General features: G+C 30.0%; 2 long non-coding RNA genes across 2 annotated transcripts; both read left to right on the top strand.

Moving 5' to 3' along the window:
- Positions 1 to 2,619: 2,619 nt before the first annotated feature.
- Positions 2,620 to 3,432, top strand: LOC147470522 (uncharacterized). Its single transcript, XR_015191618.1, has 2 exons — positions 2,620 to 2,759; positions 3,329 to 3,432. It is a non-coding gene; the product is annotated as an uncharacterized LOC147470522 (long non-coding RNA).
- Positions 3,433 to 5,028: 1,596 nt separating this feature from the next.
- On the top strand, positions 5,029 to 7,042 carry LOC147470521 (uncharacterized). The gene is made up of 2 exons (XR_015191619.1): positions 5,029 to 5,285; positions 6,852 to 7,042. It is a non-coding gene; the product is annotated as an uncharacterized LOC147470521 (long non-coding RNA).
- The last annotated feature ends 20,342 nt before the right edge of the window (positions 7,043 to 27,384 follow it).

Raw genomic sequence — 27,384 nt, 5'->3', positions numbered from 1 at the left:
TTTTTTTTTTTTTTTTTTGTCGGGATTTTATATATTTATGTATTTTTATTTTTTTTGCTCTAATATAACGATAATCAGTGCAATTAACTATACTCCTTTTCATGATCAAAATGGCTATAATGATCATTTTCATAATTTTTGGTATATTTAGTAATTGTATTATTTATTTCATTTTATTTATTTATTTTTTTTACTTTTTCTATAACTTAGATTTTGCTCTGATATAACGATCATCAGCGGTTTTAGTTATAATCCTTTTCATTATCAGAATGGCTCTAACGTGTATTTTAAGGGTTTTTTTTTTTTTTTGTCATGATTTTATATATTTATTTATCATTTTTTTCATTTCATTTTGGATTTTATATATATATATATATATATATATATATATATAAATAAATATATATATATATATATATATACTTATATATATATATATATATATATATATATATATATATATATATATATATTAATTTCGCCTTTTTCAATATATATATAAATATATATATATATATATATTTATATATAAATATATATATAAATATATATATATATATATATATATATATATATATATATATATATATATATTAATTTCGCCTTTTTTCTCTCAATTCCTTTTTGCTCTAATATAACGATAATCAGTGCAATAAACTATACTCCTTTTTTTATCCTTTTCGTATATTTAGTAGTTGCATTATTTATTATCATTATTTTTTTTCTATCATTAAGATTTTGCTCGGATATAACGATTATCAGCGTTTTTAGCTATAATCTTTTCCTTTATCAGAATAGATCTAACGCGTATTTTAAGCATTTTTTGTCGGGATTTTGTATATTTATTTATCTTTTTTTTTTAATTTCGCATTTTTTCTCTCAATTCCTTTTTGCTCTAATATAACGATAATCAGCGCAATTAGCTATACTGATCAAAATGGCTATAATAAGCATTTTTATCATTTTTGGTATATTTAGTAGTTGCATTAATATTTGTTTTTTTTCCTTTTTCTATCATTTAGATTTTGGTCTGATTATAACAATCATAAACGTTTTTAGCTATAATCCTTTTCATTTAAATGGATTTTTTTTTTTTTTTTTTTTTGTCGGGATTTTATATATTTATCCTTTTTTTCATTTCGCCTTTTTTCTCTCAATTCCTTTGTGCTCTAATATAACGATAATCAGTGTAATTAACTATACTCCTTTTCATGATCAAAATGGCTATAATAAGCATTTTTATCATTTTTGGTATATTGAGTAGTTGCATTATTATCCCCCCCCTTTTCTATCATTTAGATTTTGTTCTGATATAACGATCATCAACGTTTTTAGCAATAATATTTTTCCTTATCAGAATAGCTCTAACGTGTATTTTAAGCCTTTTTTTTTGTCTGGATTTTATGTATTTACTCATCATTTTTTTCGCCTTTTTCTCTCAATTCCTTTTTGCTAATATAACGATAATCAGTGCAATTAACTATACTCCTTTTCATGATCAAAATGGCTATTGTAGTGAATTATCCCCTGGTATCAGGTGGGTCATCCCGCAGACTTGGGGCCGCCTGTCCCCTGACGTCACGAAAGAATCTACGGACCTTTTCGCCCTGCAAGATGATTTGGCTTCGCTATTCCGTGTGTGTGTTTGTTCGATTTAATAAGAAAAAAGTGTGCTTTTATTTTCCATTGACTTACCTTTCTGATTGTTCCGTATTCTTCGTCTACATCTACATTTCTACTATACACAACAAGTATCTACATATTACTTATCTTGTATTCTTTACTTACCTTGATCTTGTCTCTTTTCCTTCGACTATAACACCTTACCTTCATTTTTCATCTGTTTACCTCTTCCTGTTTTCTCTCGTTTCTCCACTCGGCACCCTTCTTTCACTTTTTACTGATTTCCTGTTTAAGTCGTTTATAATGCCCATTTTTTGTATGTTTTATTTCTAGTTTTATTTTATGTATTTTAAGTTTAGTTTTATACACACTTATTACACTTTTTGTGAATATATTGCCTTATGGGTAAAAACGTCACCATAAACGACACTGAAAATAGCCAAAAATGCTTAAAATACACGTTTGAGCCATTCTGATAATGAAACGGATTATAGTTAAATGCGCTGCTTTTCGTTATATTAAAGGATTTAGCAATTGAGAGAAAAAAGGTGCACTAAAAAAAAAAAAAAATGACACGACCCTGAAAATAGCCAAAAATTGCTTAAAATACACGTTTGAGCCATTCTGATAATGAAACGGATTATAGTTAGATGCGCTGCTTTTCGTTATATTAAAGGATTTAGCAATTGAGAGAAAAAAGGTGCACTAAAAAAAAAAAATGACACGACCCTGAAAATAGCCAAAAATGCTTAAAATACACGTTTGAGCCATTCTGATAATGAAACGGATTATAGTTAAATGCGCTGCTTTTCGTTATATTAAAGGATTTAGCAATTGAGAAAAAAAATATGCACGAAAAAAAAATGACGACCCTGAAAATAGCTAAAAATGCTTAAAATACACGTTTGGGCCATTCTCATAATGAAACGAATTATAGTTAAATGCGCTGTTTTTCGTTATATTAAAGGATTTAGCAATTGAGAGAAAAAAGGTGCACTAAAAAAAAAATGACGATCCTGAAAAAAAGCCAAAAATGCTTAAAATACACGTTAGAGCCATTCTGATAACGAAACGGATTACAGTTCAATTCACTGATTTTTGTTATATTAAAGGAAAAATCAATTGCGAGAAAAAAGGTGCAAGAAAAAAAAAATGACGATCCTGAAAATAGCCAAAAATGCTTAAAATACACGTTTGAGCCATTCTGATAATGAAACGGATTATAGTTCAATTCACTGATTTTTGTTATATTAAAGGAAAAATCAATTGCGAAAAAAAAGGTGCAAGAAAAAAAAATGACGATCCTAAATAAAAAATGCTTAAAATACACGTTTGAGCCATTCTGATAACGAAACGGATTACAGTTCAATTCACTGATTTTTGTTATATTAAAGGAAAAATCAATTGCGAAAAAAAAGGTGCAAGAAAAAAAAATGACGATCCTATATAAAAAAAATAAAAAATGCTTAAAATACACGTTTGAGCCATTCTGATAACGAAACGGATTACAGTTCAATTCACTGATTTTTGTTATATTAAAGGAAAAATCAATTGCGAAAAAAAGGTGCAAGAAAAAAAAAATGACGATCCTAAAAAAAGCCAAAAATGCTTAAAATACACGTTTGAGCCATTCTGATAACGAAACGGATTACAGTTCAATTCACTGATTTTTTTATATTAAAGGAAAAATCAATTGCGAAAAAAGGTGCAAGAAAAAAAAAATGACGATCCTGAAAAAAAGCCAAAAATGCTTAAAATACACGTTAGAGCCATTCTGATAACGAAACGGATTACAGTTCAATTCACTGATTTTCGTTATATTAAAGGAAAAATCAATTGCGAAAAAAAGGTGCAAGAAAAAAAAAATGACGATCCTGAAAAAAGCCAAAATGCTTAAAATACACGTTAGAGCCATTCTGATAACGAAACGGATTATAGTTCAATTCACTGATTTTTGTTATATTAAAGGAAAAATCAATTGCGAAAAAAAAGGTGCAAGAAAAAAAAAATGACGATCCTGAAAAAAGCCAAAAATGCTTAAAATACACGTTTGAGCCATTCTGATAACGAAACGGATTACAGTTCAATTCACTGATTTTTGTTATATTAAAGGAAAAATCAATTGCGAAAAAAGGTGCAAGAAAAAAAAATGACGATCCTGAAAAAAAAATCCAAAATGCTTAAAATACACGTTAGAGCCAATCTGATAACGAAACGGATTACAGTTCAATTCACTGATTTTTGTTATATTAAAGGAAAAATCAATTGCGAAAAAAAAAAGGTGCAAGAAAAAAAAAAATGACGATCCTGAAAAAAGCCAAAACCGCTTAAAATACACGTTAGAGCCATTCTGATAACGAAACGGATTACAGTTCAATTCACTGATTTTTGTTATATTAAAGGAAAAATCAATTGCGAAAAAAAAGGTGCAAGAAAAAAAAAATGACGATCCTGAAAAAAACCAAAAATGCTTAAAATACACGTTAGAGCCATTCTGATAACGAAACGGATTACAGTTCAATTCACTGATTTTTGTTATATTAAGGAAAAATCAATTGCGAAAAAAAAGGTGCAAGAAAAAAAAAAATGACGATCCTGAAAAAAAGCCAAAAATGCTTAAAATACACGTTAGAGCCATTCTGATAACGAAACGGATTACAGTTCAATTCACTGATTTTTGTTATATTAAAGGAAAAATCAATTGCGAAAAAAAAGGTGCAAGAAAAAAAAAAATGACGATCCTGAAAAAAAGCCAAAAATGCTTAAAATACACGTTAGAGCCATTCTGATAACGAAACGGATTACAGTTCAATTCACTGATTTTTGTTATATTAAAGGAAAAATCAATTGCGAAAAAAAAGGTGCAAGAAAAAAAATGACGATCCTGAAAAAATGCCAAAAATGCTTAAAATACACGTTAGAGCCATTCTGATAACGAAACGGATTACAGTTCAATTCACTGATTTTTGTTATATTAAAGGAAAAATCAATTGCGAAAAAAAGCCATTCTGATAACGAAACGGATTACAGTTCAATTCACTGATTTTTGTTATATTAAAGGAAAAATCAATTGCGAAAAAAAGGTGCAAGAAAAAAAATGACGATCCTGAAAAAATGCCAAAAATGCTTAAAATACACGTTAGAGCCATTCTGATAACGAAACGGATTACAGTTCAATTCACTGATTTTTGTTATATTAAAGGAAAAATCAATTGCGAAAAAAAAGGTGCAAGAAAAAAAAATATGACGATCCTGAAAAAATGCAAAAAAATGCTTAAAATACACGTTAGAGCCATTCTGATAACGAAACGGATTACAGTTCAATTCACTGATTTTTGTTATATTAAAGGAAAAATCAATTGCGAAAAAAAAGGTGCAAGAAAAAAAAAGACGATCCTGAAAAACAGCCAAAAATGCTTCAAATACACGTTAGACCCATTCTGATAACGAAACGGATTACAGTTCAATTCACTGATTTTTGTTATATTAAAGGAAAAATCAATTGCGAAAAAAAAGGTGCAAGAAAAAAAAAAATGACGATCCTGAAAAAAAGCCAAAAACGCTTAAAATACACGTTAGAGCCATTTTGATAACGAAACGGATTACAGTTCAATTCACTGATTTTTGTTATATTAAAGGGAAAATCAATTGCGAAAAAAAAGGTGCAAGAAAAAAATAAATGACGATCCTGAAAAAATGCCAAAAATGCTTCAAATACACTTTAGAGCAATGTGATAACAAAACGGCTTACAGTTCAATTCACTGCCTTTGTATAATTAAAAGAGAAAAAAGGTGCAAGAAAAAAAAATGACGCTTTCTGAAAAAAGCCAAAAATGCTTAAAATACACGTTAGAGCCATTCTGATACGAAACGGATTACAGTTCAATTCACTGATTTTTGTTATATTAAAGGAAAAATCAATTGCGAAAAAAAAAGGTGCAAGAAAAAAAAAATGACACGACCCTGAAAATAGCCAAAAATGCTTAAAATACACGTTAGAGCCATTCTGATAACGAAACGGATTACAGTTCAATTCACTGATTTTTGTTATATTAAAGGAAAAATCAATTGCGAAAAAAAAGGTGCAAGAAAAAAAAAATGACGATCCTGAAAAAAGCCAAAAATGCTTAAAATACACGTTAGAGCCATTCTGATAACGAAACGGATTACAGTTCAATTCACTGATTTTTGTTATATTAAAGGAAAAATCAATTGCGAAAAAAAAGGTGCAAGAAAAAAAAAATGACGATCCTGAAAAAAAAAAAATGCTTAAAATACACGTTAGAGCCATTCTGATAACGAAACGGATTACAGTTCAATTCACTGATTTTTGTTATATTAAAGGAAAAATCAATTGCGAAAAAAAAGGTGCAAGAAAAAAAAATGACGATCCTGAAAAAATGCCAAAAATGCTTAAAATACACGTTAGAGCCATTCTGATAACGAAACGGATTACAGTTCAATTCACTGATTTTTGTTATATTAAAGGAAAAATCAATTGCGAAAAAAAGGTGCAAGAAAAAAAAAAAATGACGATCCTGAAAAAAGCCAAAAATGCTTAAAATACACGTTAGAGCCATTCTGATAACGAAACGGATTACAGTTCAATTCACTGATTTTTGTTATATTAAAGGAAAAATCAATTGCGAAAAAAAAGGTGCAAGAAAAAAAAAATGACGATCCTGAAAAAATGCCAAAAATGCTTAAAATACACGTTAGAGCCATTCTGATAACGAAACGGATTACAGTTCAATTCACTGATTTTTGTTATATTAAAGGAAAAATCAATTGCGAAAAAAAAGGTGCATGAAAAAAAAAATGACGATCCTGAAAAAATGCCAAAAATGCTTAAAATACACGTTAGAGCCATTCTGATAACGAAACGGATTACAGTTCAATTCACTGATTTTTGTTATATTAAAGGAAAAATCAATTGCGAAAAAAGGTGCAAAAAAAAATGACGATCCTGAAAAAAACCAAAAATGCTTAAAATACACGTTAGAGCCATTCTGATAACGAAACGGATTACAGTTCAATTCACTGATTTTTGTTATATTAAAGGAAAGATCAATTGCGAAAAAAAGGTGCAAGAAAAAAAAAATGACGATCCTGAAAAAAAGCCAAAAACGCTTAAAATACACGTTAGAGCCATTTTGATAACGAAACGGATTACAGTTCAATTCACTGATTTTTGTAATATTAAAGGGAAAATCAATTGCGAAAAAAAGGTGCAAGAAAAAAAAAAAATGACGATCCTGAAAAAAAGCCAAAAACGCTTAAAATACACGTTAGAGCCATTGTGATAACGAAACGGATTACAGTTCAATTCACTGATTTTTGTTATATTAAAGGAAAAATCAATTGCGAAAAAAAAGGTGCAAGAAAAAAATAAATGACGATCCTGAAAAAAAGCCAAAAACGCTTAAAATACACGTTAGAGCCATTGTGATAACGAAACGGATTACAGTTCAATTCACTGATTTTTGTTATATTAAAGGAAAAATCAATTGCGAAAAAAAGGTGCAAGAAAAAAAAATGACGATCCTGAAAAAAGCCAAAAATGCTTAAAATACACGTTAGAGCCATTCTGATAACGAAACGGATTACAGTTCAATTCACTGATTTTTGTTATATTAAAGGAAAAATCAATTGCGAAAAAAAAGGTGCAAGAAAAAAAAATGACGATCCTGAAAAAATGCCAAAAATGCTTAAAATACACGTTAGAGCCATTCTGATAACGAAACGGATTACAGTTCAATTCACTGATTTTGTTATATTAAAGGAAAAATCAATTGCGAAAAAAAGGTGCAAAAAAAAAAAATGCCGATCCTGAAAAAAGCCAAAAATGCTTAAAATACACGTTAGAGCCATTCTGATAACGAAACGGATTACAGTTCAATTCACTGATTTTTGTTATATTAAAGGAAAAATCAATTGCGAAAAAAAAGGTGCAAGAAAAAAAAAAATGACGATCCTGAAAAAAAGCCAAAAACGCTTAAAATACACGTTAGAGCCATTTTGATAACGAAACGGATTACAGTTCAATTCACTGATTTTTGTTATATTAAAGAGAAAATCAATTACGAAAAAAGGTGCAAGAAAAAAAAAATAATGACGATCCTGAAAAAAAAACAAAAATGACTAAAATACACGTTAGAGCCATTCTGATAACGAAACGGATTACAGTTCAATTCACTGATTTTTGTTATATTAAAGGAAAAATCAATTGCGAAAAAAAATGTGCAAGAAAAAAAAAATGACGATCCTGAAAAAATGCCAAAAATGCTTAAAATACACGTTAGAGCCATTCTGATAACGAAACGGATTACAGTTCAATTCACTGATTTTTGTTATATTAAAGGAAAAATCAATTGCGAAAAAAAGGTGCAAGAAAAAAAAAATGACGATCCTGAAAAAAAGCCAAAAATGCTTAAAATACACGTTAGAGCCATTCTGATAACGAAACGGATTACAGTTCAATTCACTGATTTTTGTTATATTAAAGGAAAAATCAATTGCGAAAAAAAGTGCAAGAAAAAAAATGACGATCCTGAAAAAAAGCCAAAAATGCTTAAAATACACGTTAGAGCCATTCTGATAACGAAACGGATTACAGTTCAATTCACTGATTTTTGTTATATTAAAGGAAAAATCAATTGCGAAAAAAAAATTGCAAGAAAAAAAAATGACGATCCTGAAAAAAGCCAAAAATGCTTAAAATACACGTTAGAGCCATTCTGATAACGAAACGAATTACAGTTCAATTCACTGATTTTTGTTATATTAAAGGAAAAATCAATTGCGCGAAAAAAAGTGCAAGAAAAAGATCTACAAAAACGGGTCACGTAATGTAAGATCCACCATTTTTTGGTTATTTCAGGATAGGTTACATTACCGCCTTTTTATGGCTTTTTTGCACCTTTTAATCTTGCCAATTGATTTTTTCCTTTAATATAACGAAAAATCAGCGCATTTAACTAGTAATCCGTTTTCTTATCAGAATGGCTCTCTAAATTGTATTTTAAACAATTTCAGAGTTTTTTTCAGATCGTCCATTTTTTTTTTTTTGACATGCACCTTTTTCATTCAATTGCTTTTTTTCCCTTTCATATAACAAAAATCATTGCATTTAACTGAAATCCATTTCGTTATCAGAATGGACATCTACTTGTATTTTAAGGGATTTTTTTTTTCAGGATCGTCATTGTTTTGGCTTCTTGCACCTTTTTTTTTTCTCCGGCAATTGCTTTTTCTCTTTTAAAATATACGAAAATCCAGCGCATTTAACGTCGTAATCCCGTTTCGTTATCCTCTGAATGCTTCCTCAACGTTGTAATTTTTAGCGCTTTCTAGGGTCTTTTTTCAGGATCGTCATTTTTTTCCTTGCATTTTTTCTCGCAATTGCTTTTTCCTTTAATATATAACGAAAATCTCAGTGCATTTAACTGTATTCCATTTCACGTTATCAGAATGGCTCTGCGACGCTACGGTATTTTTTATTCAATTTCCTTTTTATCGTTTTTTTTCGGGATCGTCATCTCTTTTTTCTCAGTGCAAACTTTTTCCTCGCAATTGCCTTTTTTTTTCCGTCTTTTCCTTTCATAAGATTTAACAAAAATCAGTGTATTTAACTGTAATCCGTTTCGCCCTCCCTTTTTTCCTTATCAGAATGGCTCTAACGTGTATTTAAGGATTTTCGTTTTTTTCAGGATCTTGCACTTTTTTCTCGCAATTGCTTTTCCCTTTAAAATAACAAAAATCAGTGCATTAAACTGTAATCCGTTTCGTTATCAGAATGGCTCTAACGTGTATTTTAATCATTTTCGTTTTTTTTTTCGGATCGTCAATTTTTTTTCTTGAACCTTTTTTCTCGCTGTTGCTTTTTCCTTCAATATAATATACTCAAAATCAGTGCATTTAACTGTAATCGTTTCGTTATCAGAATTGCTCTAACGTGTTTTTTAAGCATTTTCTTATTTTTCAGGATGCTCTTTTTTTTTTCCCTGCACCTTTTTTTTTGCAATTGCTTTTTTCTTTAATTTAACGAAAATCAGCGCATGTAATTTATCGTTTTTCGTTATCGAAGCCTTAATTATAATCCGTTTCGTTATCAAATGCCTTTAACCGTGATTGAAGCTTTTTCGTTTTTTAATGATTCTAACGTGTATTTAAGCATATTTCGGGGTTTTTTCAGGATCGTAATTTTTTTCTTGCACTTTTTTTCTTGCAATTGCTTTTTATTATATTAAAGATTAATATAATAAAAATCAGTACATTTAACTGTAATCCGTTTCGTTATTAGAATGCCTCTAACGTGTATTTTAACCATTTTCGTTTTCGGGTATTTTTTTTCTGGCGCTTTTTTCTCGCAATTTTTTTTTTTTTTATTATAACGAAAATCATGAATGGCTCTAACGTGTATTTAAAGCTTTTTCGTTATTTTTTCGGATCGTCAGTTTTTTTTCTTGCACCTTTTTTCTCGCAATTGCTTTTTTCTTTAATATAACAAAATCAGCGTATTAAACTGTAATCATTTCGTTATCAGAATGGCTCTAACGTGTATTTTAAGCAGTTTGGGATTTTTTTTAGTATCGTCAGTTTGTTTTCCCTTGCCTTTTTTCTCGCGGTTGCCTTTTCCTTTAATATAACGAAAATCAGCGCATTTAACTGTCATCCGTTTCATTATCAGAATTGCTCTAACGTGTATTTTAAACTTTTTTTTTTTTTCAGTATCGTGTATTTTTTCCTGCACTTTTTTTCTCGCAATTGCTTCTTCCTTTGGTATAAGGAAAATCAGCGCATTTAACTGTAATCCGTTTCATTATCAGAATTTCTCTAACGTTCATTTTAAGCATTTTCTTTTTGATATATATGTTTTTTGCACCTTTTTTCTATCAATTGCTTTTTCCTGTAATATAACGAAAATCAGTGCACTTACCTGTAATCTGTTTCGTTATCAGAATGCCTCTAAGTGTATTTTAAGCATTTTCGTTATTTTCAGGATCGTCTTGCACCTTTTTTCTCGCAATTGCTTTTTCCTTTAATATAACGAAAGTCAGCGCATTTAACTATAATCTGTTTCATTATCAAAATGGCTCTAACGTGTATTTTAAGCATTTTCGTTTTTTTTCAAGATCGTTCTTTTTTTTTTTGCACCTTTTTTCTCGAAATTTCTTTTTTCTTTAATATAACAAAAATCAATGCATTTAACTGTAATCCAATTTGTTATCAAATGCTTCTAACGTGTTTTTTAATCTTTTTCGTTTTTTTTTGGATCGTCTTTTTGTTTTCTTTCACCTTTTTTCTCGCAATTGCTTTTTCCTTATATATAAAGAAAATCAGTGCATTTAACTGTAATCCGTTTCGTTATCATAATGGCTCTAACGTGTACTGTATTTTCGGGTTTTTTTCAGGATCGTCATTTATTTTTCTTGTACCTTTTTTCTCGCAATTGCTTTTTTCTTTAATAAAACGAAAATCAGCGCATTTAACTGTAATCCGTTTCGTTATCAGAATGCCTCTAACGTGTATTTTAAGGATTTTTTTTTTTCAGGATCTTCATTTTTTTTTCTTCCACCTTTTTTCTCGCTATTGCTTTTTCCTTTAATATAACAAAAATCAGTGCTTTTATCTGTAATCCGTTTCGTTATCAGAATGGCTCTAACGTGTATTTTAAGCATTTTCGTTTTTTTTCAGGATTGTCATTTCTTTTTCTCGCACCTTTTTTCTCGCAATATCTTTTTTCGTGATCAGAATGCCTCTAACGTGTATTTTAAGCATTTTCGTTTTTTTTTCAGGATCATTTTTTTTTCTCACCTTTTTTCTCGCAATTGGTTTGAACTTTAATATAACAAAAATAAGTGTATTTAACTGTAATCCGTTTTGTTATCAGAATGCCTCTAACCTGTATTTTAAGCATTTTCCTTTTTTTTCATGATCGTTTTTTTTTCTTGCACCTTTTTTCTCGCAATTGCTTTTTTCTTTAATATAACGAAAATCAGCGTATTTAACTTTCATCCGTTTTGTTATCAGAATGCCACTAACGTGTATTTTAAGCATTTTCGTTTTTTTTTTTTTAGGATCGTCTTTTTGTTTTCTTGCACTTTTTTTCTTGCAATTGCTTTTTCCTTTAATATAACAAAAATTAGTGCATACAACTGTAATCCATTTCGTTATCAGAATGTCTCTAACGTGTATTTTAAGAATTTTCGATTTTTTTCAGGATCGTCATTTTTTTTTTCGTGCACCTTTTTTCTCGTAATTGCTTTTAACTTTAATATAAAGAAAATCAGCGCATTTAACTGTAATCCGGTTCGTTATCAGAATGCATCTAACGTGTATTTTAAGCATCTTCGTTTTTTTTTTGCAGGATTGTCATTTTTTTTCTTTCACCTTTTTTCTCGCAATTGCTTTTTTCTTTAATATAACAAAAATCAGTGCATTTAACTGTAATCCGTTTCGTTATCAGAATGGCTCTAACGTGTATTTTAAGCATTTCCGTTTTTTTTTCAGATTCGTCATTTTTTTCTTGCACCTTTTTTGTTGCAATTGCTTTTTCCTTTAATATAACAAAAATAATTGCATTTAATATTAATCCGTTTCGTTATCAAAATGGCTTTAACGTGTATTTTAAGCATTTTCGTTTTTTTTTCAGGATCGTCATTTTCTTTTCTTGCAACTTTTTTCTCACAATTACTTTTTCCTTTAATATAACGAAAATCAGCTAATTTAACTGTAATTCGTTTCGTTATCAGAATGCCTCTAACGTGTATTTTAAGCATTTTCGTTTTTTTTTCAGGATCGTAATTTTTTTTTTCTTGCACATTTTTTCTTGCAATTGCTTTTTCCTTTAATATAACAAAAATCAGTGGATTTAACATTAATCCGTTTCGTTATCAGAATGGCTCTAACGTCTATTTTAAGAATTTTCGTTTATTTTTAGGATTGTCTTTTTTTTTATTGCACCTTTTTTTCTCGCAAATGCTTTTTCCTATAATATAACAAAAATCATTGCATTTAACTATAATCCGTTTCGTTATCAGAATGCCTCTAACGTGTATTTTAAGCATTTTCGTTTTTTTCAGGATTGTCATTTATTTTCATGCACCTTTTTTCTCTTAATTGCTTTTTCCATTAATATAAAAAATTAGTGTATTGAACTGTAATCCCTTTCGTTATGAGAATGGCTCTAACGTGTATTTTTAGCATTTTCGATTTTTTTTCAGGATCGTCATTTTTTTTAATATAACAAAAATCAGTGCATTTAACTGTAATCCGTTTCGTTATCAGAATTGCTCTAACGTGTATTTTAAGTATTTTCGTTTTTTTTCAGGATCGTCATTTTTTTTTTGCACTTTTTTCTCGCAATTGCTTTTTCCTTTAATATAACGAAAATCAGCACATTTAACTATAATCCGTTTCGTTATAAGAAGGCCTAAGCTTTTTTTTCAGCATTGTCATTTTTTTTCTTGCACCTTTTTTCACGGAATTGCTTTTTTCTTTAATATAACAAAAATAAGTGCATATGATCGTAATTTTCTTTTTCTTGCACCATTTTTTCTCGCAATTGCTTTTTCCTTTAATAAAACGAAAATCAGCGCATTTAACTGTAATCTATTTCGTTATCAGATTGCCTGTAACGTGTATTTTAAGCATTTTAGGGTTTTTTTCAGGATCGTCATTTTTTTTTCTTGCACCTTTTTTCTCGCAATTTCTTTTTCCTTTAATATAACAAAACTCAGTGCATTTTTAAGTGTAATCCGTTTCGTTATCAGAATAGCTCTAACGTGTATTTTAAGCATTTTCGTTTTTTTTCATGATCGTCATTTTTTTTTGTTGCACCTTCTTTCTTCCAATTGTTTTTTCTTTCAATATAACGAAAATCAGCACATTGAACTGTAATCCATTTCGTTATCAGAATACCTTTAACGTGTATTTTAAGCCTTTTCGGTCTTTTTTCAAGATCGTCATTTTTTTTTCTTTTTTCTCGCAATTGCTTTTTACTTTAATATAACAAAAATCAGTGCACTTAACTGTAATCCGTTTCGTTATCAGAATGGCTCAAACTTGTAATTTAAGGATTTTCGTTGTTGTTTTTTTCAGAATCGTCATTTTTTTTTACTTGCACCTTTTTTCTCGCAATTCCTTTTTAATATAACGAAAATCAGCATATTTAACTGTAATACGTTTAGTTATGAGAATGCCTCTAACTTGTATTTTAAGAATTTTCGTTTTTTTTTCATGATCGTCATTTTTTTTTCTTGCACCTTTTTTCTAGCAATTGCTTTTTCCTTTAATATAACGAAAATCAGCGCATATAACTGTAATCCGTTTCGTTATGAGAATGCCTCTAACGTGTATTTTAAACATTTTCGTTTTTTTTCAGGATCATTTTTTTTTTCTTGCACGTTTTTTATTGAAATTGCTTTTTCCTTTAATATAACAAAATCAGTGCATTTAACTGTAATCCGTTTCGTTATCAGAATGCCTCTAACGTGTATTTTAAGCATTTTCGGGTTATTTTCAGGATCGTCATTGTTTTTCTTGTACCTTTTTTTCTCGAAATTGCTTTTTCCTCTAATATAACGAAAATCAGCGCATTTAACTGTAATCCGTTTCGTTATCAGAATGCCTCTAACGTGTATTTTAAGCATTTTCGGGTGTTTTTCAGGACCGTCATTTTTTTTTTCTTACACTTTTTTTCTCGCAATTGCTTTTTCCTTTATTATAACGAAAATCAGTGCATTTAACTGTAATCCGTTTCGTTATCATAATGTCTATAACCTGTATTTTAAGCATTTTCGTTTTTTTTTTCAGGATCGTCATTTTTTTCTCTTGCACCTTTTTTCTCGCAATTGATTTTTCCTTTAATATAACAAAAATCAGTGCATTTAACTGTAATCCGTTTTGTTATCAGAATGGCTCTAATGTGTATTTTAAGCATTTGCAGGTTTTTTTTCAGGATCGTCATTTATTATTTTCTTGCACCTTTTTTTCTCGAAATTGCTTTTTCCTTTAATATAACAAAAATCAGTGCATTTAACTGTAATCTATTTCGTTATCAGAATGGCTCTAACGTGTATATTAAGCATTTTCGTTTTTTTTTTCAGGATCGTTATTTTTTTCTTGCACTTCTTTTCTCGCAATTGCTTTTTCCTTTAATATAACGAAAATCAGTGCATTTAACTTTAATCCGTTTCGTTATCAGAATGGCTCTAATGTGTATTTTAAGCATTTTCGGTTTTTTTTTCAGGATCGTCATTTCATTTATCTTGTACCTATTTTCTCGCAATTTCTTTTTCCTTTAATATAACGAAAATCAGCGCATTTAACTGTAATCAGTTTCGTTATCAGAATGGCTCTAACGTGTATTTTAAGCATTTTCGTTTTTTTTTTTGAGGATCGTCATGTTTTTTTCCTTGCACCTTTTTTCTCGCAATTGCTTTTTCCTTTAATATAACGAAAATCAGCGAATTTAACTGTAATCCGTTATGTTATCAGAATGCCTCTAACGTGTATTTTAAGCATTTTCGTTTTTTTTTTAGGATCGTCATTTTTTTTCTTCCACCCTTTTTTCTCGCAATTGCTTTTTCTTTTAATATAACGAAAATCAGCGCATTTAACTGTATTCCGTTTCGTTATCAGTATGGCTCTAACGTTTCAAAAGAAAAAGCAATATCGAGAAAAAAGGGGCAAAAAAAAAATGATAATTAAAAGGATTACAGTTAAATCCCCTGATTTTCGTTATATTAATGAAAAAAGCAATATCGAGAAAAAAGGTGCAATAAAAAAAACACGATCCTGAAAAAACGCCAAAAATGCCTAAAATACACGTTAGAGCCATTCTGATAACGAAACGGATTACAGTAAAATGCACTGATTTTCGTTATATTAAAGGAAAATGCAATTGTGAGAAAAAAGGTGCAAAATAATGCACGATCCTGAAAAAAGCCAAAAATGCCTAAAATACACGTAAGAGTCATTCTGATAATGAAACGGATTACAGTTAGATACGCTCATTTTCATTATATTAAAGGAAAAGGCAATTGGTTTTTCCTTTAATATAACGAAAATCAGCGCATTTAACTGTAATCCGTTTCGTTATCAGAATGCCTCTTACGTGTATTTGAACCATTTTCGGTTTTTTTTTCAGGATCGTTATTTTTTTTCTTGCACCTTTTTTCTCGCAATTGCCTTTTTCTTTAATATAACAAAAATCAGTGCAATTAACTGTAATCCGTTTCGTTATTAGAATGGCTCTAACGTGTATTTAATTTAAGCATTTCGGTTTTTTTTTCAGGATTGTCATTTTTTTTCTTACACCTTTTTTCTCGTAATTGCTTTTTCCTTTAATATAACGAAGATCAGTGCTGTTAAATGTAATCTGTTTCGTTATCAGAATGGCTATAACGTATATTTTAAGCATTTTCGGGTTTTTTTCAGGATCGTCATTTTTTTTTCTTGCACCTTTTTTCTCGCAATTGCTTTTTCCTTTAATATAACGAATATCAGCACATTTAACTGTAATCCGTTTCGTTATCAGAATGCGTAAAACTTGTATTTTAAGCATTTTTTTTTTTTTTTTTAGGATCGTCATATTTTTTTCTTCACTTTTTTTCTCGCAATTACATTTTCCTTAAATATAACAAAAATCAGTGCATTTAACTGTAATCCGTTCCGTTATTAGAATGGCTCTAACGTGTATTTTAAGCATTTTCGATTTTTTTTCAAGATTGTCATTTTTTTCTTGCACCTTTTTTCTCGCAATTCCCTTTTCCTTTAATATAACAAAAATCAGTGCATTTAACTGTAATATGTTTCGTTATCAGAATGGCTCTAACGTGTATTTTAAGCATTTTCGTTTTTTTTCAAGATCGTCTCTTTTTTTCTTGCACCTTTTTTCTCGCAATTGCTTTTTCCTTTAATATCACAAAAATCAGTGCTTTTAACTGTAATCCGTTTCGTTATCAGAATGGCTGTAACGTATATTACGTTTACGGTTTTTTTTTCAGAATCGTCATTTTTTTTTCTTGCACCTTTTTTTCTCGGAATTACTTTTTCCTTTAATAAATAAAAATCAGTGCATATAACTGTAATTCGTTTCGTTATCAGAATGGCTCTAACATGTCATTTTCGTTTTTTTTTTCAAGATCGTCATTTTTTTTTCACCTTTTTTCTCGCAATTGCTTTTTCCTTCAATATAACGAAAATCAGCGCATTTAACTGTAATCCGTTTCGTTATCAGAATGCCTCTAACGTGTATTTTAATCATTTTCGTTTTTTTTCAGGAACGTCTTTTATTTTCTTACACCTTTTTTCTCGCAATTGCTTTTTCCTTTGATCAGTGCATTTAACTGTAATCCGTTTCGTTATCAGAATGGCTCTAACGTGTATTTTAAGCATTTTCGGTTTTTTTCAAGATCCTTAATTTTTTTCATGCACCTTTTTACTCGCAATTGCTTTTTCCTTTAATATAACAAAAATCTGTGCATTTAACTGTAATCTGGTTCGTTATCAGAATGCTTCTCACGTGTATTTTAATCATTTTCGGTTTTTTTTTTTTCAGGATCGTCATTTTTTTTTCTTCCACCTTTTTCTTGAAATTGCTTTTTCCTTTAATATAACAAAAAATCAGTGCAGTAATTCGTTTCGTTATCAGAATGGCTCTAACGTGTATTTTAAGCATTTTCGGTTTTATTTCAGTATCGTTTTTTTTTTCTTCCACCTTTTTTCTCGCAATTGCCTTTTCCTTTATTACAACGAAAATCAGCGCATTTAACTGTAATCCGTTTCGTTACCAGAATGCCTCTAACGTGTATTTTAAGCATTTTTTTCTGTATTGTCATTTTTTTTCTTGCACCTTTTTTCTCGCAATTGCTTTTTCCTTTAATATAACGAAAATCAGCGCAATTAACTGTAATCCTTTTCGTTATTAGAATGCCTCTAACGTGTATTTTAAGCATTTTCGCTTTTTTTTCACGATCGTCATTTTTTATTTTTCCACCTTTTTTATCGCAATTGCTTTTCCCTTTAATATAACGGAAATCAGCGCATTTAACTGTAATCCGTTTCGTTATTTTAATGTCTCTTATGTGTAAATATTTCGTTATATTAAAGGAAAAAGCAATTGCAAGAAAAAAGGTGCAAAAAATAAAAAATGCACGATACTGAAAAAAAACACAAAATGCCTAAAATACACGTTATAAGTGAATGCGCTGATTTTCGGTATATTAAAGGAAAAAGCAATTGCGAGAAAAAAGGTGAACAAAAATGCACGATCCTGAAAAAAACCAAAAATGCCTAAAATACACGTTGGAGCCATTCTGATAATGAAACAGATTACAGTTAAATGTACTGATTTTCGTTATATTAAAGGAAAACGCAATTGCGAGGAAAAAGGTGGAAAAAAAATATATACACGATCCTGAAAAAAAGCCAAAAATGCCTAAAATGCAAGTTAGAGCCATTCTGATAATGAAACAGATTACAGTTTAATGCGCTGATTTTCGTTATATTAAAGGAAAAAGCAATATCGAGGAAAAAGGTGCAGAAAAAAATGGACGATCCTTAAAAAAACAAAAAATGCCTAAAATACACGTTAGAGCCATTCTGATAATGAAACGGATTACAGTTAAATGCGCTGATTTTCGTTATATTAAAGGAAAAAAATATTGTGAGATAAAAGTACAATTATGAAAAAAAAGACAAAAATGCTTAAAATACACGTTAGAGCCATTCTGATACTGAAACGGATTACAGTGAAATGCGCTGATATTCTTTATATTAAAGGAAAAAGCAATTGTGAGAAAAAAGGTGCAAAAAAAATACACGATCCTGAAAAACAGCCAAAAATGATTAAAATACACGTTAAAACCATTCTGATAATGAAACAGATTAAGGTTAAATGCGATGATTTTCGTTATGTTAAAGGAAAAAGCAATTGAAAGAAAAAAAATGCAAAAAAAAAGAAGTGCACGATCCTGAAAAAAAAACAAAAATCCCTAAAATACACTTTAAAGCCATTCTGATAATGAAACGAATTAGAGTTAAATACGCTGAGTTTCGTTATATTAAAGGAAAAAGCAATTGCGAGAAAAAAGGTGCAAAATAAAAATGCACGATCCTGAAAAAAGCCAAAAATGCCTAAAATACACATTAGATCCATTCTGATAATGAAACGGATTACAGTTAAATGCGCTGATTTTCGTTTTATTAATGGAAAAAGCAATTGCGAGAAAAAAAGGTGCAATAAAAAAATGCACGATCGTGAAAAAAGACAAAAATGCCTAAAATACACGTTAGAGCCATTCTGATAACGTAACAGATTACAGTAAAATGCACTGATTCTCGTTATATTAAAGGAAAATGCAATTGTGAGAAAAAAGGTGCAAAAAAAAATGCACGATCCTGAAAAAAAGCAAAAAATTCCTAAAATACACGTTAGAGACATTCTGATACTGAAGCGGATTACAGTTAACTACGTTGATTTTCGCTATATTAAAGAAAAAAGCAATTGCGAGAAAACAGGTGCACTAAAAAAAATGCACGATCCTGAAAAACAGCCAAAAATGCTTAAAATACACGTTAGAGCCATTCTGATAATGAAACGGATTACAGTTAGATGCGCTGATTTTCGTTATATTAAAGGATTTAGCAATTGTCAGAAAAAAGGTGCACGAAAAAAAATGCACGATCCTGAAAAAACGCCAAAAATGCTTAAAATACACGTTTGAGCCATTCTGATAATGAAACGGATTACAGTTAAATGCGCTGATTTTCGTTATATTAAAGGATTTAGCAATTGAGAAAAAAGGTGCAAGAAAAAAAAAAATGACGATCCTGAAAAAAAGCCAAAAATGCTTAAAATACACGTTAGAGCCATTCTGATAACGAAACGGATTACAGTTAAATGCACTGATTTTCGATATATTAAAGGATTTAGCTATTGCGAGAAAAAGTGCACTAAAAAAAACAAAATGACTGTAATATACACGACCCTGAAAATAGCCAAAAATGCTTAAAATACACGTTAGAGCCATTCTGATAACGAAACGGATTACAGTTCAATGCGCTGTTTTTCGTTATATTAAAGGATTTAGCAATTGAGAGAAAAAAGGTGCAATATAAAAAAAATGACACGACCCTGAAAATAGCCAAAAATGCTTAAAATACACGTTTGAGCCATTCTGATAATGAAACGGATTATAGTTAGATTCACTACTTTTCGTTATATTAAAGGAAAAAGCAATTGAAAGAAAAAAGGCGCACGAAAAAAAAAAAAATGACCGACCCTGAAAAAAAGCCAAAAATGCTTAAAATACACGTTAGAGCCATTCTGATAACGAAACGGATTACAGTTCAATGCGCTGATTTTCGTTATATTAAAGGATTTAGCAATTGAGAGAAAAAAGGTGCACTAAAAAAAAAATGACACGATCCTGAAAATAGCCAAAAATGCTTAAAATACACGTTAGAGCCATTCTGATAACGAAACGGATTACAGTTCAATGCGCTGTTTTTCGTTATATTAAAGGATTTAGCAATTGAGAGAAAAAAGGTGCACTAAAAAAAAATGACACGACCCTGAAAATAGCCAAAAATGCTTAAAATACACGTTTGAGCCATTCTGATAATGAAACGGATTATAGTTAAATGCGCTGATTTTCATTATATTAAAGGATTTAGCAATTGAGAGAAAAAAGGTGCAATAAAAAAAAATGACAGTAATATACACGATCCTGAAAATAGCCAAAAATGCTTAAAATACACGTTTGAGCCATTCTGATAATGAAACGGATTATAGTTAGATGCGCTGTTTTTCGTTATATTAAAGGATTTAGCAATTGAGAGAAAAAAGGTGCACTAAAAAAAAAATGACACGACCCTGAAAATAGCCAAAAATGCTTAAAATACACGTTTGAGCCATTCTGATAATGAAACGGATTATAGTTAGATGCGCTGTTTTTCGTTATATTAAAGGATTTAGCAATTGAGAGAAAAAAGGTGCACTAAAAAAAAAAATGACAGTAATATACACGACCCTGAAAATAGCCAAAAATGCTTAAAATACACGTTTGAGCCATTCTGATAATGAAACGGATTATAGTTAGATGCGCTGTTTTTCGTTATATTAAAGGATTTAGCAATTGAGAGAAAAAAAGTGCACTAAAAAAAAAATGACACGACCATGAAAATAGCCACAAGCGCTTAAAATACACGTTTGAGCCATTCTGATAATGAAACGGATTATAGTTAGATGCGCTGCTTTTCATTATATTAAAGGATTTAGCAATTGAGAGAAAAAAGGTGCACTAAAAAAAAATTGAGAGTAATATATACGACCCTGAAAATATCCAAAAATGCTTAAAATACACGTTTGAGCCATTCTGATAATGAAACGGATTATAGTTAAATGCGCTGTTTTTCGTTATATTAAAGGATTTAGCAATTGAGAGACAGAAGGTGCACTAAAAAAAAAATGACACGACCCTGAAAATAGCCAAAAATGATTAAAATACACGTTTGAGCCATTCTGATAATGAAACGGATTATAGTTAGATGCGCTGCTTTTCGTTATATTAAAGGATTTAGCAATTGAGAGAAAAAAGGTGCACTAAAAAAAAAAAATGACAGTAATATACACGACCCTGAAAATAGCCAAAAATGCTTAAAATACACGTTTGAGCCATTCTGATAATGAAACGGATTATAGTTAAACGCTCTTTTTTTCGTTCTATTAAAGGATTTAGCAATTCAGAGAAAAAAGGTGCACTAAAAAAAAAAAAATGACACGACCCTGAAAATAGCCAAAAATGCTTAAAATACACGTTTCAGCCATTCTGATAATGAAACGGATTATAGTTAGATGCGCTGCTTTTCGTTATATTAAAGGATTTAGCAATTAAGAGAAAAAAGGTGCACTAAAAAAAAAATGACAGTAATATACACGACTTTGAAAATAGCCAAAAATGCATAAAATACACGTTTGAGCCATTCTGATAAGAAAACGGATTATAGTTAGATGCGCTGCTTTTCGTTATATTAAAGGATTTAGCAATTGAGAGAAAAAAGGTGCACTAAAAAAAAATGACAGTAATGTACACGACCCTGAAAATAGCCAAAAATGCTTAAAATACACGTTTGAGCCATTCTGATAATGAAACGGATTATAGTTAGATGCGCTGCTTTTCGTTATATTAAAGGATTTAGCAATTGAGAGAAAAAAGGTGCACTAAAAAAAATGACAGTAATATACACGACCCTGAAAATAGCCAAAAATGCTTAAAATACACGTTTGAGCCATTCTGATAATGAAACGGATTATAGTTAAATGCGCTGCTTTTCGTTATATTAAAGGATTTAGCAATTGAGAGAAAAAAGGTGCACTAAAAAAAAATGACACGACCCTGAAAATAGCCAAAAATGCTTAAAATACACGTTTGAGCCATTCTGATAATGAAACGGATTATAAGCCATTCTGATAATGAAACGGATTATAGTTAGATGCGCTGTTTTTTGTTATATTAAAGGATTTAGCAATTGAGAGAAAAAAGGTGCACTAAAAAAAAAATGACACGACCCTGAAAATAGCCAAAAATGCTTAAAATACACGTTTGAGCCATTCTGATAATGAAACGGATTATAGTTAGATGCGCTGTTTTTCGTTATATTAAAGGATTTAGCAATTGAGAGAAAAAAGGTGCACTAAAAAAAAATGACAGTAATATACACGACCCTGAAAATAGCCAAAAATGCTTAAAATACACGTTTGAGCCATTCTGATAATGAAACGGATTATAGTTAAATGCGCTGTTTTTCGTTATATTAAAGGATTTAGCAATTGAGAGAAAAAAGGTGCACTAAAAAAAAAAAATGACACGACCCTGAAAATAGCCAAAAATGCTTAAAATACACGTTTGAGCCATTCTGATAATGAAACGGATTATAGTTAGATGCGCTGCTTTTCGTTATATTAAAGGATTTAGCAATTGAGAGAAAAAAGGTGCACTAAAAAAAAATGACAGTAATATACACGACCCTGAAAATAGCCAAAATGCTTAAAATACACGTTTGAGCCATTCTGATAATGAAACGGATTATAGTTAAATGCGCTGCTTTTCGTTATATTAAAGGATTTAGCAATTGAGAGAAAAAAGGTGTACTAAAAAAAAAATGACAGTAATATACCCGACCCTGAAAATAGCCAAAAATGCTTAAAATACACGTTTGAGCCATTCTGATAATGAAACGGATTATAGTTAGATGCGCTGCTTTTCGTTATATTAAAGGATTTAGCAATTGAGAGAAAAAAGGTGCACTAAAAAAAAATGACAAGACCCTGAAAATAGCCAAAAATGCTTAAAATACACGTTTGAGCCATTCTGATAATGAAACGGATTATAGTTAGATGCGCTGCTTTTCGTTATATTAAAGGATTTAGCAATTGAGAGAAAAAAGGTGCATTTAAAAAAAAGACAGTAATATACACGACCCTGAAAATAGCCAAAAATGCTTAAAATACACGTTTGAGCCATTCTGATAATGAAACGGATTATAGTTAGATGCGCTGTTTTTCGTTATATTAAAGGATTTAGCAATTGAGAGAAAAAAGGTGCACTAAAAAAAAAAAAATGACACGACCCTGAAAATAGCCAAAAATGCTTAAAATACACGTTTGAGCCATTCTGATAATGAAACGGATTATAGTTAAATGCGCTGCTTTTTGTTATATTAAAGGATTTAGCAATTGAGAGAAAAAAAGGTGCACTAAAAAAAAAAAATGACACGACCCTGAAAATAGCCAAAAATGCTTAAAATACACGTTTGAGCCATTCTGATAATGACACGGATTATAGTTAAATGCGGTTTTTCGTTATATTAAAGGATTTAGCAATTGAGAGAAAAAAGGTGCACTAAAAAAAAAAAAAATGACACGACCCTGAAAATAGCCAAAAATGCTTAAAATACACGTTTGAGCCATTCTGATAATGAAACGGATTATAGTTAGATGCGCTGCTTTTCGTTATATTAAAGGATTTAGCAATTGAGAGAAAAAAGGTGCACTAAAAAAAATGACACGACCCTGAAAATAGCCAAAAATGCTTAAAATACACGTTTGAGCCATTCTGATAATGAAACGGATTATAGTTAGATGCGCTGCTTTTCGTTATATTAAAGGATTTAGCAATTGAGAGAAAAAAGGTGCACTAAAAAAAAAAATGACAGTAATATACACGACCCTGAAAATAGCCAAAAATGCTTAAAATACACGTTTGAGCCATTCTGATAATGAAACGGATTATAGTTAGATGCGCTGCTTTTCGTTATATTAAAGGATTTAGCAATTGAGAGAAAAAAGGTGCACTAAAAAAAAAAATGACACGACCCTGAAAATAGCCAAAAATGCTTAAAATACACGTTTGAGCCATTCTGATAATGAAACGGATTATAGTTAGATGCGCTGCTTTTCGTTATATTAAAGGATTTAGCAATTGAGAGAAAAAAGGTGCACTAAAAAAAAAAAATGACAGTAATATACACGACCCTGAAAATAGCCAAAAAAAAAACAAAAATGACACGACCCTGAAAATAGCCAAAAATGCTTAAAATACACATTTGAGCCATTCTGATAATGAAACGGATTATAGTTAAATGCGCTGCTTTTCGTTATATTAAAGGATTTAGCAATTGAGAGAAAAAAGGTGCACTAAAAAAAAAATGACAAGACCCTGAAAATAGAAAAAATGCTTAAAATACACGTTTGAGCAATTCTGATAATGAAATGGATTATAGTTAGATGCGCTGCTTTTCGTTATATTAAAGGATTTAGCAATTGAGAGAAAAAAGGTGCATTAAAAAAAAAGACAGTAATATACACGACCCTGAAAATAGCCAAAAATGCTTAAAATACACGTTTGAGCCATTCTGATAATGAAACGGATTATAGTTAGATGCGCTGTTTTTCGTTATATTAAAGGATTTAGCAATTGAGAGAAAAAAGGTGCACTAAAAAAAAAAAAAATGACACGACCCTGAAAATAGTCAAAAATGCTTAAAATACACGTTTGAGCCATTCTGATAATGAAACGGATTATAGTTAAATGCGCTGCTTTTTGTTATATTAAAGGATTTAGCAATTGAGAGAAAAAAGGTGCACTAAAAAGAAAAAATCACACGACCCTGAAAATAGCCAAAAATGCTTAAAATACACGTTTGAGCCATTCTGATAATGAAACTGATTATAGTTAGATGCGGTTCTTCGTTATATTAAAGGATTTAGCAATTGAGAGAAAAAAGGTGCACTAAAAAAAAAAAAATGACACGACCCTGAAAATAGCCAAAAATGCTTAAAATACACGTTTGAGCCATTCTGATAATGAAACTGATTATAGTTAGATGCGCTGTTTTTCGTTATATTAAAGGATTTAGCAATTGAGAGAAAAAAGGTGCACTAAAAAAAATGACACGACCCTGAAAATAGCCAAAAATGCTTAAAATACACGTTTGAGCCATTCTGATAATGAAACGGATCATAGTTAAATGCGCTGCTTTTCGTTATATTAAAGGATTTAGCAATTGAGAGAAAAAAGGTGCACTAAAGAAAAAATGACAAGACCCTGAAAATAGCCAAAAATCCTTAAAATACACGTTTGAGCCATTCTGATAATGAAACTGATTATAGTTAGATGCGCTGTTTTTCGTTATATTAAAGGATTTAGCAATTGAGAGAAAAAAGGTGCACTAAAAAAAAAAAATGACACGACCCTGAAAATAGCCAAAAATGCTTAAAATACACGTTTGAGCTATTCTGATAATGAAACGGATTATAGTTAGATGCGCTGCTTTTCGTTATATTAAAGGATTTAGCAATTGAGAGAAAAAAGGTGCACTAAAAAGAAAAATGACACGACCCTGAAAATAGCCAAAAATGCTTAAAATACACGTTTGAGCCATTCTGATAATGAAACGGATTATAGTTAGATGCGCTGCTTTTAGTTATATTAAAGGATTTAGCAATTGAGAGAAAAAAGGTGCACTAAAAAAAAAAATGACTCGACCCTTAAAATAGCCAAAAATGCTTAAAATACACGTTTGAGCCATTCCGATAATGAAACGGATTATAGTTAGGTGCGCTGCTTTTCGTTATATTAAAGGATTTAGCAATTGAGAGAAAAAAGGTGCACTAAAAAAAAAAATGACAGTAATATACACGACCCTGAAAATAGCCAAAAATGCTTAAAATACACGTTTGAGCCATTCTGATAATGAAACGGATTATAGTTAGATGCGCTGCTTTTCGTTATATTAAAGGATTTAGCAATTGAGAGAAAAAAGGTGCACTAAAAAAAAAAATGACACGACCCTGAAAATACCCAAAAATGCTTAAAATACACGTTAGAGCCATTCTGATGACGAAACAGATTACAGTTAAAAAGCGCTGATTTTCGTTATATTAAAGAAAAAAGCTATTACGAAAAAAAGTGTGCAAAAAAGCCAAAAAAGGCAATAATGTAACCGATCCTGAAAAAAAATGCCAAAAATACACGTTAGAGCCATTCTGATAACGAAACGGATTACAGTTATATGCACTGATTTTGATTATATTAAAGGAAAAAGATATTGCTAGAAAAAAAAATAATAAAAAAAGGCAAAAAAGCCAGTAATGTAACTGATCCAGAAAATACCCAAAAATGCCTAAAATACACGTTAGAGCCATTCTGATAACGAAACAGATGATTTTCGTTATATTAAAGGAAAAAGCAATTGCGAAAAAAAATGTGCAAAAAAAAAAAAAAAAGGCAGTAAGGTAACCGATTCCAAAAATACCAAAAATGCTTAAAATACACGTTAGAACCATTCTGATAACGAAACGGATTCCAGTTTAATGCGCTGATTTTCGTTATGTTAAAGGAAAAGGCAATTGCGAGAAAAAGTGTGTAAAAAAGTAAAAAAAAAAAAAAAGGCAGTAATGTAACCGATCCTGCAAATACCCAAAAATCCTTAAAATACACGTTAGAGTCATTCTGATATCGAAACGGATTATAGTTAAATGCGCTGATTTTCGTTATATTCAAGGAAAAGGCAATTGCGAGAAAAAGTGTGCAAAAATGCCAAAAAAGGCAGTAATGTAACCGATCCTGAAAATACCCAAAAATGATTAAAATACACGTTAGAGCCATTCTGATAACGAAACGTATTACAGTTAAATGCGCTGATTTTTGTTATATTAAAGGAAAAAGCAATTGAAAAAAAGTACAAAAAAGCCAAAAAAAAAAGGCAATAATGTAACCGATCCTAAAGATACCCAAAAATGATTAAAATACACGTTAGAGCTATTCTGATAACGAAACGGATTACAGTTAAATTCGCTGATTTTAATTATATTAAAGAAAAAAACAATTCCGAGAGAAAGTGGAACAAAAACAAAAAAGGCAGTAATGTAACCGATCCCATTTTTTTGGTTATTTTCAGGATAGGTTACATTACCGCCTTTTTATGGCTTTTTTGCACATTTTTCTCGCAATTGATTTTTCTTTGAATATAACGAAAATCTGCATTTAACTGTAATCCGTTTTCTTATCAGAATGCCTCTAATGTGTATTTTAAACATTCTAGAGTTTTTTTCAGGATTGTATTTTTTTTCCTAACAACTTTTTTCTCGCAATTACTTTTTCCTTTAATATAACAAAAATCAGTGCATTTAACTATAATCCGTTTCGTTATCAGAATGGCTCTAACGTGTATTTTAAGCATTTTAGTATT

Source organism: Penaeus japonicus, unplaced genomic scaffold (genome assembly GCF_977035675.1).
Source record: "Penaeus japonicus unplaced genomic scaffold, GWHDUDI00000001_assembly GWHDUDI00000014, whole genome shotgun sequence".
NCBI lineage: Eukaryota > Metazoa > Arthropoda > Malacostraca > Decapoda > Penaeidae > Penaeus > Penaeus japonicus.
This window is presented reverse-complemented; position numbering and strand designations above follow the sequence as displayed.